The following is a 15464-nucleotide window of genomic DNA, read 5'->3' on the forward strand; positions in this document are numbered from 1 at the left end:
ATGAACAGGTCAATTTAGAATAGCATTAAAGCTTTGTTTCTGACAAATATCTTCATTGTCCCCTTTCCTCAAACATACTTATTCAAATGGATCTTTCAATCATATATCTATAAAAAATTTGCAAGAAAATAAATAAATCTTGAGAGTAGAGAATGGAAGATAGTTCCCTTCACCATGCGATAGGGAAGGAATTAACTGACTTTGATTAACAAAAAAGCCCATGAGTCTGAGGTACTGCAGTCAGGGGCACAGAGGCAAATAATTAGATCAGTGACCAGATAAGAGACTCTTTCTCCAGCAAATATTTGAAATTTATAGTTCAATTATAAGAGTAGGCTGGGAATGATCATAAGTAGCCTCAGCTTCTCTGAAAATATTAAGCTGAACTGAGGCAGAGCTGTGCAGCTGAAAGTGAGGAAGGAGAGAGATCTGAGAAGGCTGGCAAAGGTTTGGAAAGAATATTAATATATATAAAAGTTACTGTTTTCCTTTTACATGGAATAGACTCCAGAAAGGGAGTCTTGGTGTGGGATGCAGCAGCTGAAAAGGGCAAATGAGACAATGAGGACAGCTGCTCTAGTACTTTTAATTCCAACTGTGTACTTCTGAACTGGGATCTCCAAAAACTGTGACTGGATGGGGGCAGGGGGATTGTGGTTGGAGATCACCAGCTGGGAGGAAAACTCTCAGAAGATTACACAAAGCACCATTTAAAAGCTGAGTGCATTGGCTCAAAGCAAGCTTTCGGTTGGGTTACACAGACCGAGAACTGGTAGATGTTTGGATAGAGTATAATAAAAAAACCCTTGTTTTCACCTTACTGAGTTTTAAGTTATGGAAATTAATTAGAGACAGCCCAAGGAAGCAGATGACCATGGCTACATCTGTACTACTAAATGAAATGGAACCAGTCACAGATGGGCAATGCCCACACTACATAGCTTTTGGCCATGGGTTTCCTCTGGGCCCCCATCCAGCACTTGTATAGCATAATGATTATTTCTGTGTGGTAGCTAAAATTGTGTGAAGGCTCAGGTTTCAGTCTGCCACAACAGTGTTTTCATAGCGTGAAACTGAGGGCATGTGTTGCATAGCACTGATGTGTACCATGTTGCGTACCTGGGGATTCAGATGCTGCTGGGACAGTGCTGGAGGACTGTGTAAGAAAAACGAGCCAGCCCCAGTGGTTTAGGCATCTCCATACTGTCTACTGGAAGAAGTCCCTAGACAGTGTTATCCCCCGGTATCATTTAGGACTTGTTAACTCAGGTCAAAACAATGACAAAGAGTGTGTTAAGTGTTTGGGGTGATTTAGGGCCAAGTGAGAAAGCTTGTTGCCTGGTCCTGTTTTATTTAGCTTTACAGTGAAAATGTTTTCATTAAAATAGAGAAGATGGGATTTAGTACAAGATGAATAAAGGAGTGCAGAACTGATGACTGGATGCAACTTTGCCAGAGATGCTTAGGGAATCAGGGTGCATATGTGGATGTACTCCTGTTAGGTAAATGCATTGCCTATCATGCTCCCCATGTGGCATGGCTTCTCTTCTTCCCCAGTAGCAGTGGCTTCTCTTCCCCCAGCAACCACCAGCTCCATTCAGCACTGTAGTGACTGTGGCTTGCTCTGAAGGAGGAACTGTGGGCAGAAAGATGTATCAGACAAGGGACTTTGTAGACAGATAGGCAGTATTAATAAGACAAAAAAGAAAATTCACTGAACGGTGTGTTTCACACACTGAAATGTATGATCTGGACCATGTAGGCTCTGAGAAGCCTCAGCAGAACCCAAGGCAGGGTTGAATTGCTGGGATCCTCCCAGAAAGCAGGCACTCTGCTCACATTAGGTTCAGCAGATGGACCACAGGGCTGATATTTCATGGCTGGGATTTCAGATTTTGTGACTCCAGGGGAGCCAGGTACAATATATGGGAGCCAAGCGCATGCATTTCCCCCCCTCCACCAAAGCCGCAGGCTTGGGACCTTGAGTAACAAAACTGATCTTCATGTGGGCAATTTTTGAATTACATTCTCAGAAATACAGTTCACTGGAAATTTCAAAATGTTTGGGTTTTGGTCCAAATCAAAACAAAGCAAACAAAAAGGAGTGAAAAATAAAAGTATTTCCATTGAACTGGAAATTGTTATTTTTGGTCAGGTCAGCAGTAGGATTATTAGAAAAAAGAAGTACAGAAAACAATCAGGGGTATCTCCATTCCCAATAGAATCGACTATTGTATCAGCCTCCTCCCTGAGAGGGGACTAAAGTAGCTTGATAAAGCAGAGTCAGAGCCAAGAGGCAATAAAGTAACTATGAATATACCTAGGGAAGACACCGGGATGGAGGTGAGTTATTTCAGGTAAAGGGCCATTTTGATACACAAAGAAATGGATTTTTGCAGACCATGAATATATTTAAGCATGAAATAAGATGAATACTCATAACCATTAGAGAAGTTGAGTTCTGAGGTCCCAGACTCAAAGTCATGTTGCTTAAAATGGGATTTGAGAGAGTTTGAGACACTTAGATGACATAGTAGCTGGAAACAGTGGACTAGAATCCTGTATATATGCTGCAGGAGATGTGTGGAAGAACATCATCCTTCCCCCTCTACCCATGTGAGTAGGTAGGTGGGAGTCAATGGTGTGTACCTGTAGCTCATGATACCTAGCTGTCAGGATGTATGTAGGCTCTATACCTGATCCTATGAATTGGGGATGTCTGTGTTTCACTTTTCAGCAGTTACTCAAAACTTTCCGCCTGTTTCTGGTTTTGCTGTCTCTGTAAACTTCATTAAAATTGGCAGATGTGAGGAAAAAATAAATGAACCAGTCCCAACATATGAGTAGATTTACAGCCACAACAATATTTTGTTGGAACCACTGAAATATGTACGTATCAAATACAGTAATCTTACTGTTGTAATCCTGCCAGCCCCAGCCCAGACTACCCAGCTGTACATTTCTCTGAATTTCTCCACTGCAGATAAATGGATGGGGCCTGGAGGTCCCAGTCCTTTAGCTAGCTATGAAATCTCATCATTGAGCTTCCACTTCTTCTGCAAGGTGTCAGAAACAGTGTCTGTGCTTCACAAGTAACAGAAGCTATACTGTCTTACATGATATGTTTCCAGAATTACAAACTTTCCTCACATTTCCCTGCTCTCAGGAAAGTGAATGGCTTGTTTCATGTTTTAAGTTAAACTTCAAGAACCCAACAGGAATACTCCAGTGGCTCTCCTGTGCATGGATTGATCTGGGAGTAAGGGCAGAGGCAAGCAGACCTTTAAGCCTGTGCCCCTCGTGTGTGACAGAGACACAACCTTGTCTGCTGGCCACCTCATCATATCAGGGCTACATCTGCACCAGGGGTAATAGCTGAAAACTACTGCTTCAAAGATATAAAAGTAAAAGGCTGAATTTATGGAAATGGGAAACAGCAGTTATGTGACAGTTTCTCACTAGAGGAAGCGCACGTAAACACAGTGTGTAATGAGTGTACAATATAGCACTTGAGCACAATCACTAGAGTGAAAGTTGGTAGTGTTCTTGCTAAACAGCATGTATGCAAGTAGCACAAGTCTCAATATTACAGGGACCTCCTCTTGGCTGTGTCAAATATTTTACGGGATTATTTCTGTACGAGCTATTTCTAGATGTGGCCTGTGTCAGAATTTTCGGCTGGCTGGATATCTAAGCATCTGTTTACAAGAGTCAGGACGGATGGAATGTTATCAAGTACAGTCTAAGGGAACTGGAAAGGACACATCTGCTGGTGCTCCACTTCGGAGCTACAGCTGTTGTGATTAAAAATAAAGTAAAAAAACCACCAAAACACTAGGTACATGTCACTGCCATTGCGTGAAGTCATTTAAACATTGCATTTGCAAATTACTTCGGGGCTGATATCTAAACTACACTGGGCTCAAGTCAACAATGACAAATAAAAGAACAATTCAACTTTGATAAAAGCCCTCTTTTCCCTGTTTGGCTGTTTGGTCTTCCTCTTTCTTCTGCTTATTTGGTCAGTCATATAAAAATCCTTTTAAAGAAATCTTCAGAGAAAAAGAACAGGGAATATGTTACATCCTTAGATTTAGTTTTATATATCATTTGTCACTCTGTACATGTCCCTCTGTATCACTCTGCATGTGATCATTTTGAGTGCATAAAGTAAATCTGAAAAAATTAATTTTAAAAAAATATGTGAGATGGAGAGGATTGTGACAAGCCAGGTTAACAACATGAGGATATGCAGGAAATCAACAAGAGGAGTGAGGATAGCTAAAACATGACCACAAAAATGACCTTGTTGGAAAAACATAGATTTATGAATAAGAAAACTCACATAATAGGACTATCTAATACTAGAGGATATAGTTCTGCACTGGTCCTGAACTCCAGACAGGTGAGGAAGTTGGACTCGTTGAAAGCCTCTGGGTGACAGTGAAAGAAGAGGAGGAGATGGCCACTACTGTTGTTAGACCAAACCACTCAAACAGAGAATATCTGCTCTGGGAGCCCTTTTTATGGATAACATGACAAATCATTCAACACACAGGACCATAGAGTCACAAGAGAATTTAACTGTCCAAAGAATGGGTAGGAAAGGAAAACATCAGGACAGAGATTAATTAGCAAGCTCTAAACTGAAAAGCATTGCTCACCATTTCTGGTGCTGTAGAAAAAAGAGACAGAGGAGAGGCTCTTCTGGAGGTGGTTCTAGCCAGTGAAGTGTAGTTGTCTGAGAACAGGGCAATGAAAGGCAACTTGGAGACAGTGATTCTGAAATTATAGAGTTTGCAATCCTAAGAAAGAAAATAGAGGAAAAGGAGAAAATCATGGACTTGAACTGGCAAATTTCCACCAATTCAAGTCAACAACAAAGTCAAAGGAAAATGTAACTAAGTTGTTGTAGCAGAAAACATAAGCTGTTGCTCAGAAGGGAAAAGTACTGAGAGATGAGTTTAGGTAAACCAGAAGCTTTTAACTGATCTCAAGCTCACAAAGTTCCACCTGGAAAGTGGAAATCAGATCAAATTCTAAAACATAAAATAACAGTACGTGTATAAAACCCAATCAGAAAACTAAGGTACAAAACCAACATACAGCTAGGAAACACTTCAAAAGCTAACGTGCATTAATAATACGGAAGAACAAGGAAAGTGTTGATTGTTTTCCTGTCTATTTGGGGAAGCAGAGAGAAGGAGATGAGATAACTGATGATGCCAAGAAGGTCAGAGTATTTAAAACCTGTCAGCTGCAGGCACATGACTAGCATAATTAACATTCATGATAAAGGGTTAAGAAGTCAATCTAAAACAGGGAAGAAATAGGACAGGAGAGCATTACGAAATGTTCTCAAGTCAGCCAGACCAGATAGACTATGGCCTGGATATTTTAAGAAAAGGGTGAATTAGTCAGATTAGCTATTACTTGAGAATTTGTGAAAGATGGCTAAGAGATGTAAGACTGGGAAAGCACAAAAATAAGAGCTGCCTTTTAGGAAAAAGAGGGGAGACAACAGAGGAAGAAGACCCTGGAAATAATAAACTAATCAATTTAACTTTAACTCATAGAAAAAAAAATCTAGAATCTATCAAACTATTTGCAAACACTTGAAAGATAGCAGGAAAAGTAATAGCATAAAAACTAATTTGCTAATACATATCTTTGGTAACCCATTTACTTTGATACTGTCATATCACAAAATTAGGGTTTTACAGGGACCTGTTTTTGTTACAACTTTATTCAACTTTTTATTAACAATCTGGGTAACAGTCTTATTAAACTTGCAGATGAGACAAAGTTGGAAAGAAGTGCAAACATAAATGTGTTGGAAGACATAATTCAAATTTAGAATTATCTTGAGAAATTGCAGTAGTGGAATGAACAATGGACGAAATGCAACAGGGATGATGTACTGCATTTATGTGGGAATAATAAATTTTTTTAAAAAATATAGGCCAGGGAATGACTTTTTAAGAATTAATTTTCCAGAGAAGTACCTGGAGATAATAGATCACAAATTGAAAATGTATCAAAAATAACAATCTACTGCAAATGCAAGACACAAGGAATATTCTGTGATCTATAAATAGCAGTACAGCCCTCAAGCCTTCCTCTTCTCAGCACTACTAGAACACCAGGTAGAGGACTTGGTCCCTTTGGGACACTACACTTCAGAAAAGACATGGGCCAACTGGAGAAAGCCCAAAAGAGTGCAAGTGATTAGAGGCAAAGTCAATGTGATTTACAATGAGAGATTTTAAAAATAGAGATTGTTTGGCCGAAGACAAAGACTGAAGAGTACATGGCAATTCTTTTCAAACACAGAAGAGAATAATCTGAACACCATTTTCACCGTGAATAGAAGAATACAGGAATTTAAATTGTAGCAAGAAGAATAAGAGTTAGGCATTAAGGAAAACATTCTAACAATAAACTTGTGAATTTCTGATAAAGGTGGCTTTGGTATGTAGAGGGATCTTTAACACTGAGACTTTTTAAAAAAACTAGTAGAGAAAATACCAAGAATTAGGTAAAGACAGTTAATCCTTCTCTGGGACACATGAATGAGCTACGTCAGGAGTAGGTAACTTGTGGGTTTCAGCTGCATTTGGCTCCTCAGTAATTCAAATGGCGTTACCATGTCAAAATGATGACATGTCAAGCATGTCAAGAACATGATGAGCAGGTGGTCTGTTCTAGTATGGGAGCTACTGCTCAGTCTGAGCCTCCACCTATAAAAAGAAGTAGTCATCAGGTCCTGTTTAGAGTGAAGTCACCTATTTCTCTGGAACCCAGCTTTATATTCCCAGCTTGCCCCCATCCCATGATGGAATTCTGGAGTCCTGTAAGAACACTTGTTCTTTGGCCTCTCCAAGGCATATGGCATGTATTGCATGGCTTCCATCCAAGGTAAAGCATTGTTATGCATCTCTATTAATCAGAAAGGCTAGACACTTCTTGAACTGGATAAATCCTGAGGTCTTTTCTCTGTCAGCTGACCGTTGCCCTCACTACCTTTCAGTACTGTTATGAGGGCTGAGAATCATCAAAGTACAAACACGCAGGATGAAAAGACTTTGAAATAATTGTGTGCAGCAGTTTCACCCAGGAAGTGGTTGACGTTAGATCATGTCGATGGACAGCCAAACTTTTTTCTACAAATGGAATGGAAAGTCCATGGGAGAACCCCATGGAGGAGAGAAGGACTTATGCAAGAACAAAAAGGTCCAGAGATCTGCATTTTGACTGCAAGGTTGTTATGGCTCAATTAAGATTTCTGAAGGGAGAACTATCAGTGTAATCCCATTAGTAAAAAGGGCTCCATAATAGGAAAACCAGGGAACTACAGACCAGTGGGTCTGACTTTTACACCTGAGTAGATGTGTGATGCAGAATAGGATTGGGAAGCATGTGAATGAACATGGTCTTTTTGAAGAGTCAAAGTGCTACCTCACATCATTTTCTGAACTTCCATGTCTACAACAATATTCTGCTTTGAAAGATACTTCTCTGTGAGCATTTGCATGATACTCTAACAAAATAATATTAAGAAAATTTTTCTCTACTGATGTTATGTTTTTCTCAAAATGATGAGTTGAAAAAAACAAGCTCTTCATAAAAGGTTAATGTCATCCTCAATAGAAAGTGTATCAGTTATGTACAGAAGACAACAACATGTATTTTGTCAGCCTGTCTCAAATCCCTTGCTGTCACATATGCTTAAGACCTGTCAATTATAGACTTTAAGCTGAATCATAAATTAAAGGTTGTTGCTGTTCCTGGAACTAGCAGACTTAGGAAAACAACAAACAAAGTTATTCTGTGGTTTTGTTTACATTCTTCAACCAGCCCAAGAAATTTAAATCTTATACTTTATACACTGTGACCTTGATCAAATTCTTGTCTGTTGTCTTTTGCATGGTAACACTGTTGTTTTAGCTTAACGTGAATTTGAGTACCCAAATAATCAGACACAGTCTCTACTGTAGCTTCTGTGATCTCCTTTCCACCTAAATCTGAAAGACAAAAGAACTTGGGGCAGAGAGGGGGAATATGTAGCAAAAGTTGCAGAAAAATGTTTATAAACGAGGGTAGACAATGAGTCCATGCTCTGAGCAATAAAATGTAAAATACTTTGAAAAGTGAACCAGTTAGGTCTCTAACATGTTGGAATTTAGGAATCTAAGTGTGGGAAAGCAATTCAAGAAAGTCTTGTTAGTGTGCCTAAACCTTTGAGACACTTTAGACACTAACATTTTAGACAGAATCTTCACTGGACACCTAAACTTGTGCTATTGGCAGAAGGAAATGGAGGACAATGTGGACACATAGGTCAGGAAGTGGTCTTAGGCTCTGGATTCCAGTTTTGCAGTATGCACGTGGTCACAATCTTCAATAAGGACTGAAAAGAGTAAGGATGGGGTTCAGTTAAGATCCACAGGACTATACTTCCACATTGTTTATTTCAAAATTGATTGCTGTTTTTCTTTGTTCATTTGCAGTAGTTCTGGTTAATGTAACATCTAGGATGCAGGACAGCCTGCGTAGTGGTGCAAGCAGGCCAGGACACCAGCTTTGAAATTCCTTACCTTGAAAAAAAAAAGACCACTGAATGTAGTGGCTGAAGCAAAACCTTCACTTCTACTCTCTCCATCTCTCTTCTACAGAAAGAAAGCAACCAAAATACCTCCATTGTCACTCTTCCCAGAGAACCAGGAAGTCAATGTATTCATTACACAGTCAGCTAAGCCTTCATTTTATATTAGCTGTAGATAATGACATGATGGATGCCTTAGAAATAACAGAAAGAGAGAGCAAAAGAGTGCAGGCTGTGTAACGGTGTTCCTTCATTTTCCTCTCTCACTTTTCCTGTGCCTTCTTATCCTGCGTGCATGTTCTTACTGATTCCTTGGAGATTAGTTCCTTGAAGAAAATTCTCTGTTTCCACAGATATTTGTTGGTTAGGTCATTATTCTGCTGTCATATAAAGTATTCAGGGAAGCTTTGCTCTGTAGCTTTAAAGGAAGTAACCCAGACAACCCGCAACCTAAAATTTTCCACATATTCAGAGGCTGAGAGCAGAGCTGCTATTAAATATTGTTTTTATTTTTGCATACAGCAAGCACTGTGCATTCCCAGCTCTTGGTACAAGTCCGATCATGGTTGGAATATGCATTTTATTAGTGTGGTTTCTTTTCATGGCAAGCAATCGTGTACCGTAACAAAATAACCTAAATCGTACTTTTTTATGCAATTCAATTTATGATGGAAATTTAGATTAAAAGAATGCTTCTTTTCTTTCAGCTATTCTTATTTCTTAGATGAATAGAGAACATTAAGAAGGTGAAGTGAGGAAAGAGGAGGCATTGATCTACCTACAGCACAAATTTTGACTTTCTCTTATCCTATGAAGTTAAATTTTGATGGAAAACATACTATGTGCTTAAAAGATTGATTTACTCCCTATAAAGGTTATCATGTTTCGCACAGCATCAGTGAACTTTTTTCTTAAGTTTTCTAAAGTCATGACATAAAGGGGGAAACACATTCATGTGAATTATTCTCTATCTTATTTGTAAAAGATCAATGTGTTCCTTTTACATTCCCCATTTTTTCATTACCATCTAGATAAGATCAATGGAGATTAATTGAGAAAAGTTGTTGTATTACTAAAAAAATATAGATTTGTAGTCCCTGTGCCTGAAGGCCAGTAACAAGTGGAGTACCACAGGATTGATACTTGTACCTGTCCTGTTTAACATCTGTAGCAATGATCTGGAGGAGGTAATGTACACTCTCAACAAGTTTGCAGATAACACCAAACTGGAGGGACCAGTCAATACGCTCAAGGGCAGGGCTGTCTTCCAGCGGGACCTAGACAGTCTGGAGGAATGGGCTGATGGGAACTGTGCAAAATTCTACCAGGACAAATGCAAAATCCTGCCCTGGGAAGAAAGAAGCCTATGCAGCTATACAAGCTGAGGATTGACTGTGAGGGGAGCTGTCCTGCTGAAAAGGACCTTGTGGACTTGGTAGACAGCAAGTTGCCATATGCCCTGGCAGAAGTGAAGGCCAACAGCATCATGGGCTGTGTGAACAGGAGCATAGCCAACAGGTCAGGAGAAGTGATTAATCCCCCTTCACTTGGCAGTCATGAGATGACATCTTACATACTGCATCCTTTTTCCCCTTCCCTACAAGAGAGATATTGGCAAACTGGAGCAAGCCCAGTGGAGGGCCACCAGGATGCTCAGGGTCTGGAGCATCAGCCTTGCAAGGGGAGGCTGAGGGACAGGGCTGCATCAGCCTGGAGAAGGGAAGGCTTTGAGGCACGTCAGAGCAGCTTCCTCCTTGCTACAAGTAGGTCATTGGGAAGACAGACCCAAGCTCTCCACAGCAGTGCATGCGGCAGGAGGAGAGACAATGAGCGTAAGCTGAAATGAGAAGTTCAGGCCAGAGAAGAAAGGAAACCTTTTTCCCCATGAGGACAGTGCAGCAGTGGAGCAGGTTGCCCCAAGATGTTGTGTGGTCTCCATCCCTGGAAGTTTTTGAAAACCCAACTGGGTAAAGCCCTGAGCAACAAGGTTTGACCTCTTCACTGACCCTGCATTGAGCAGGAGGTTGGACTAGGGAGATCCTGAGGTCCTTTCCAAGCTGAATTCTCCTGAAATTCTATGATTGTGCTAAATAAAAAGCAAAGAAAATAGATAAAATCATAGATTTAAGCTGCAGGTAAGAGTATGGAATATGAACAATGTCTGGATTTAATCTCAGTCTCCTGCAGTTTTTCATGCAGTTTCAAAAAATAAAAACTGGTTTTGTAATTTAATATAAATAGTTCCTCACTCAAGAGAAAGACGTTCATAATCACTTAAACTGCGAACCATATGGAATCTCAAACTACTCAGACTAGACCTCAGAGCATCAGGCCTCGTCTAAAAGCTCAGCAGGTACAGCAATATCAATTAAGAGTGCATTTTGCAATATAGTATCGGCAAAATGCCCAGCAACAAAAAAGTCACTTGATTTCTTTCCAGTATAAACTCTACTAGCCAAAGAAATACTTTTTTCTAGCATGGACCCTGCATGTGGACCCCATTATATTGATCTAGAAATGTATATATTAACAAAGCTTTTGCTGACAATAGAAAACTATTGCCTGCTAAACCAAGCAACCAGAGTTCCACTGGTGTAACTCCACCTATGACAGATTTTACCAGCTACCTTTATGCTGCACAATCACAGACTTAAACCAGTGTTTACACTAGGCATTCACAGCTGTCTTGCAGAAATTACTGCCAAAAATAATATAAAGTGCACTAGCTGCAGCCACTTTAAAGTGAAGGAACCTCTTCCAGATGAAGAACTATTATGAACTGAGCTGTTGGAATCCTATTTGACATCCTGTTGATAAAACTGCATTATATGCTAACATAAACAGAGAGCAAAACCAAACTGAGCCATCATTTCGTCTTCTGCACCTGGTTCCAGAGCGTCATGCTCAGAAAGGAGAGGATTTTCAATACACTGGAATGGACTGCAGTGGCAACCGTGTGTGCAGAGGAAAGAGTACTTACATTAGCTGGTGTTGGTATTATTGGCTATTATGTGGCTATTTTTAGGCATTGGAATGGGCTGCCCAGGGAGGTGGTGGAGTCCCCATCCCTGGATGTGTTTAAGAGTCGGGTTGACATAGCACTTAGGGACATGGTGTAGTTCGGAACTGTCAGTGTTAGGTTAATAGTAGGACTGGATGATCTTCAAGATCTTTTCCAACCTAGACAATTCTGTGATTCTGTGATTATGTCAGAACAAATGGTCAGACTTCCAGTATCTTTACTGAGTGTATTCTAGCCAGGCTTTCTTTTCTAGGCTTTTTAAGGGGATAGGAGGGAATCTGGAAAATACAACATAAATGAAAAAGTGAAGTACATAGGCACACATGAAATTATATATAGTTTGAAAGGTAGGTGTTTCCTAACAGATGTCTAAAGAATATAATCAATTCTTATATTGTTGATGAGCTAAATTTGAGATTCATGCTTCATAAAATGCCAAACTCAAATATTCTGAAGCTAATTTCTGTTGATGATTAAAATACTACCACAGATTAGCAGCACAGAATAAGTATGTTATAATATCCCCCCAAATCCTCCAGTGAAACTGGGAATACTAGGTATTAAAAGAAAGACTGATATTTTTTTTTTTTTTTTTTAATTAAGAGAGAAGCCAAGAGATCCTGGCCATTTGTTATGCTATTTACTTGTATTGGAGCAATGAAGAAAATTCAAAATATGTACCCTACAGATATGTAACTCACACCCTTGTGCTTTTGCAACTCCAGGACTAACTGTAGACAGTGTAGAAACTTGAAACCTAATTTATGGGTGAAGCCCTAATTAATAATAATAATAAATAAATCTAATTTTCCAACTTCAGAGAATTTATTTCACAAACTTTCAACCCCCTCCTACCTGTGTATTGATAACCTTCACCCCTCCAAAGCCCTCCTGCTATCCCAAGCCAAGACCCCAAACCAGCACCTACCTATACTCTTACCTGTCTCCTGCCTTCCCAGCCCCATCCACACCCCCACAAGCTTTCTGACTGAAAATTACTTTGGCTGCTTTTGCCTAAATCTGGTCTTGTTGGCAATGAACTGTGACTGACGTTAATCCCCATGAAACTAAACCACCTGCCATGTGAAGAAGTAAAAAACTGTTGTCTAGTCCAGGGAGGTATGAAGCCTGAATATATAATAATTCTACCAATTTGTTATTATCTATGCTTATTCGTACATATAATGGGGGAGCAGGAAAGTATTTTCTCTGGTTTATCTCTGTGGTATTTTAGATGCTCAACTTTCACTGCTACTTGGCCAATACAATACAGTTTGTAATAATCTCAGATCTTATTATGTTACAGGAATGTTGTTTTAAACAAACACTGTAAACATCTCTGGAGCCGGAGTACAAGTCTTCCTCTCCTAACACAGTGCTCCAACCACAAAACTAGAAAGTCGGGATCAGGTCTGTGGTTGCAGGTTCTAACCCAATGAGTTACTAATCATGCTTTGCCATAGCTTCAGTAGCAGGAGGTAAGAATGAAAGGCCTGAGGAACAACTGCTAGTTTGGCAGCACAAGCATCTCTCAGGAGATGTGGATATGAATCCCCTAACCAGTGGTAAGAACTGAAACTTAATGTCCTTTGCACATACATTAATGGAAAGGCTATGGTACTGCTTGACACTGTTGAAACAATGTAAATTTCTCTTTCCGCCATTTTTTAAATGAGGAATAGGCAAGAGATGGTTCTGGTGTTGGAATGAGAAAGATGTGTCTGTGTGCCCTTACTTTAAAACCTCAGCGACACCCAGTCGCACACCTCCTGGTCTAAGAACAAAGGAAGGGCAGCACCAATCTGAGCAGCGAAAGGTGCCAGAAACTGCACCATCCCTGGCCACTGTAACCCAACAACTTCACATGGTGGCACCAGCATTTGTGTTCATTGAACCACAGCTGGGGGAACTCGGGTGAGCTACTATTCTGTTCTATTGCAGGTTCATTTCAGAATGAGCTCTGCATCACGGTTTGTCACTGCTGAAGTCACCTTTGCTCATGTGGGTCTATCCCTGGTACTTTGTCAATGTAAATGATACCTAAATAAAATAAACTGATGACGCTGTGCTCATTTTGACTGTTTTCCTTCCAAAAGTGTTTCTCAAAAGAGAAATCTTTATTATTGCAAGAAAAGCCCAAGCAGTCGTTCTCCCTTTTGCTGTAGCTCATGTCTACACTCACATGACTTAGCCCTGCGAGTGCCACGCCACACACCTGGTCGAGGACCGTGCCCATCCGAGCACTTTCAGCCGTTCAAAACCACCTCGTTTCTGCCCGGCAGCCGCGCATGTGACACCCTGACACCCCCTCCTCCCTAAAGTCGGATTCGCCGCTCCCCGAAAACAATCCCGGGCGCCAGCCCTGCCCTTACCGGCACACGCCAGGGCCGGACCCCGCGCTCTGCCCGCCCCCCGATCCCGACGGCCGCGGGGATGCCTCTGGCGGCCGCCCCGGGGGAGCGGGGCAACTCCTCCGCGCAGCCCCCCCGCGCCCGCAGCGCGGAGCCGGCGCCCCGTGGGGGCAGCTCTCCCCACCCCCGGGCAGGCAGACGCGCTGCAGTAGCCGCCGCCTTCCCCTAGACGGAGCGCCGCGGCGCAGTGAAAGTGTCAGGCACCGGCCGGGGCTCCGGGGCGGCCACACGTGCTCCCGGGGACGCGCCGAGCCACCCCCCCCGCCAGACATGTTCCCCGGCGCGCCGCCGGCCCCGCTCCCTGACCCCCCCCTCCCCGCGACGGGCGGGCGGCCAGCTGCGAGCGGGGCGCGGCGGCCATGGGAGGAGGAGGAGGAGGAGGAGGCGGCGGCCGCTGAGCGTCCCGGCAGGCAAGGCAGCGCAGAGGGAGCGGCGGCCAGCGGAGTGCTGTGCTAGTGCTAGTGCTAGTGCTAGTGCTAGTGCTAGTGCTAGTGCTAGTGCTGCCGCCGCAGGGGGGGAGCGGAGGGGGGGGTGAGGGGGTGGGTGCGCGGGGAGGGGCGGAGGGGGCTGCGCTCCGCGCCGTCCCCCGCCCCGGCCTGACTTCCCGCCCCGCCCCGTCCCGCCCCGCCCCGCCCCGCGAGAGGGGTGCGGGCTCAGCCCCGCGCCCCGCCGCCCTCGCTCGCTGTTGTCGGTCGTTGCCGCTCAAGGAGTCGGCGCCGGCCCCGAGCGGAGGGAGCGCGATGCCCGGCGGTGCCGCCGCCGCGGCGGCCGCTCGTTGAGGCGCTCCCATGGTGCCGGCGCCCCGGCCTGGGGGAGGGGGCCGCGCCCGCCGCGCCGCCGAAACTTGGGGCAAGTTTCTGAGCGAGTCGGTGAGTACCGGGAGGTGGCTCCGCGCCCCTCCCCGCCGGCCGCGTCCCGCGTGGGGCGGCTTTCGCGCCCCCAGCCCCGGCGGCGGGCCGGGGTCCGGCTCCTGTCGGGCTTCGCCTCCCGCCCGGCCGGCTCTCGCCGGGGGGTAGCGGGGGTGTTTGTGAGCAGCCCCCCGCCCCGGCTCCGGTCGGTGTCGGGGCCGCCCGCCGAGGGCAGCGCGGCGCCGGAGCCGGGCCGCGGGCGTCAGCTCCGGCCGTGGCCCCGCGGTTGGGACGGCTGGCGGGGGGCGAAAAGTCCTGTGACCCCGCGTGAAGTGGGTGGTGAGGGGCCGTGACCGGAGGGAAGCGTGGCCTTGGAGGTCTGCAGAGACGGCGCGCTTCAGAAAAACCTTATCGTCTGTGTGGACTTGGATTTAAAATGCAGAGCGAGAACGGTTCATGAGCTGCCAGCGTCTCCGTCTTCCCTGCTGTCACGACCTAATCGGAGTTTCTCTTCTGTGTGGTTTATTCCAGTTTATACAGTTACCCTCTCCTCTTTTTTTTTTTTTTTTTAAAACTTT

The 15464-nt window shown here is 43.6% G+C and overlaps 1 protein-coding gene across 6 annotated transcripts in view; it reads left to right on the plus strand.

The window, feature by feature from the left end:
- The first annotated feature begins 14714 nt into the window (after nt 1-14714).
- Nucleotides 14715-15464, plus strand: part of GHR (growth hormone receptor) — a 131277-nt gene continuing 130527 nt past the window's right edge. For 3 of the 6 annotated variants that reach the window (XM_074812730.1, XM_074812724.1, XM_074812731.1), the window contains exon 1: nt 14774-14907. The gene's annotated coding sequence lies outside the window, so the exon portion shown is untranslated. Of the gene's footprint in view, nt 14908-15464 lie in introns of all 6 variants that reach the window. The other 3 variants (XM_074812725.1, XM_074812726.1, XM_074812729.1) reach the window with 2 other exon arrangements.

The sequence above is a fragment of the Strix aluco genome, chromosome Z (assembly GCF_031877795.1).
Source record: "Strix aluco isolate bStrAlu1 chromosome Z, bStrAlu1.hap1, whole genome shotgun sequence".
In the NCBI taxonomy this organism is placed as follows: domain Eukaryota; kingdom Metazoa; phylum Chordata; class Aves; order Strigiformes; family Strigidae; genus Strix; species Strix aluco.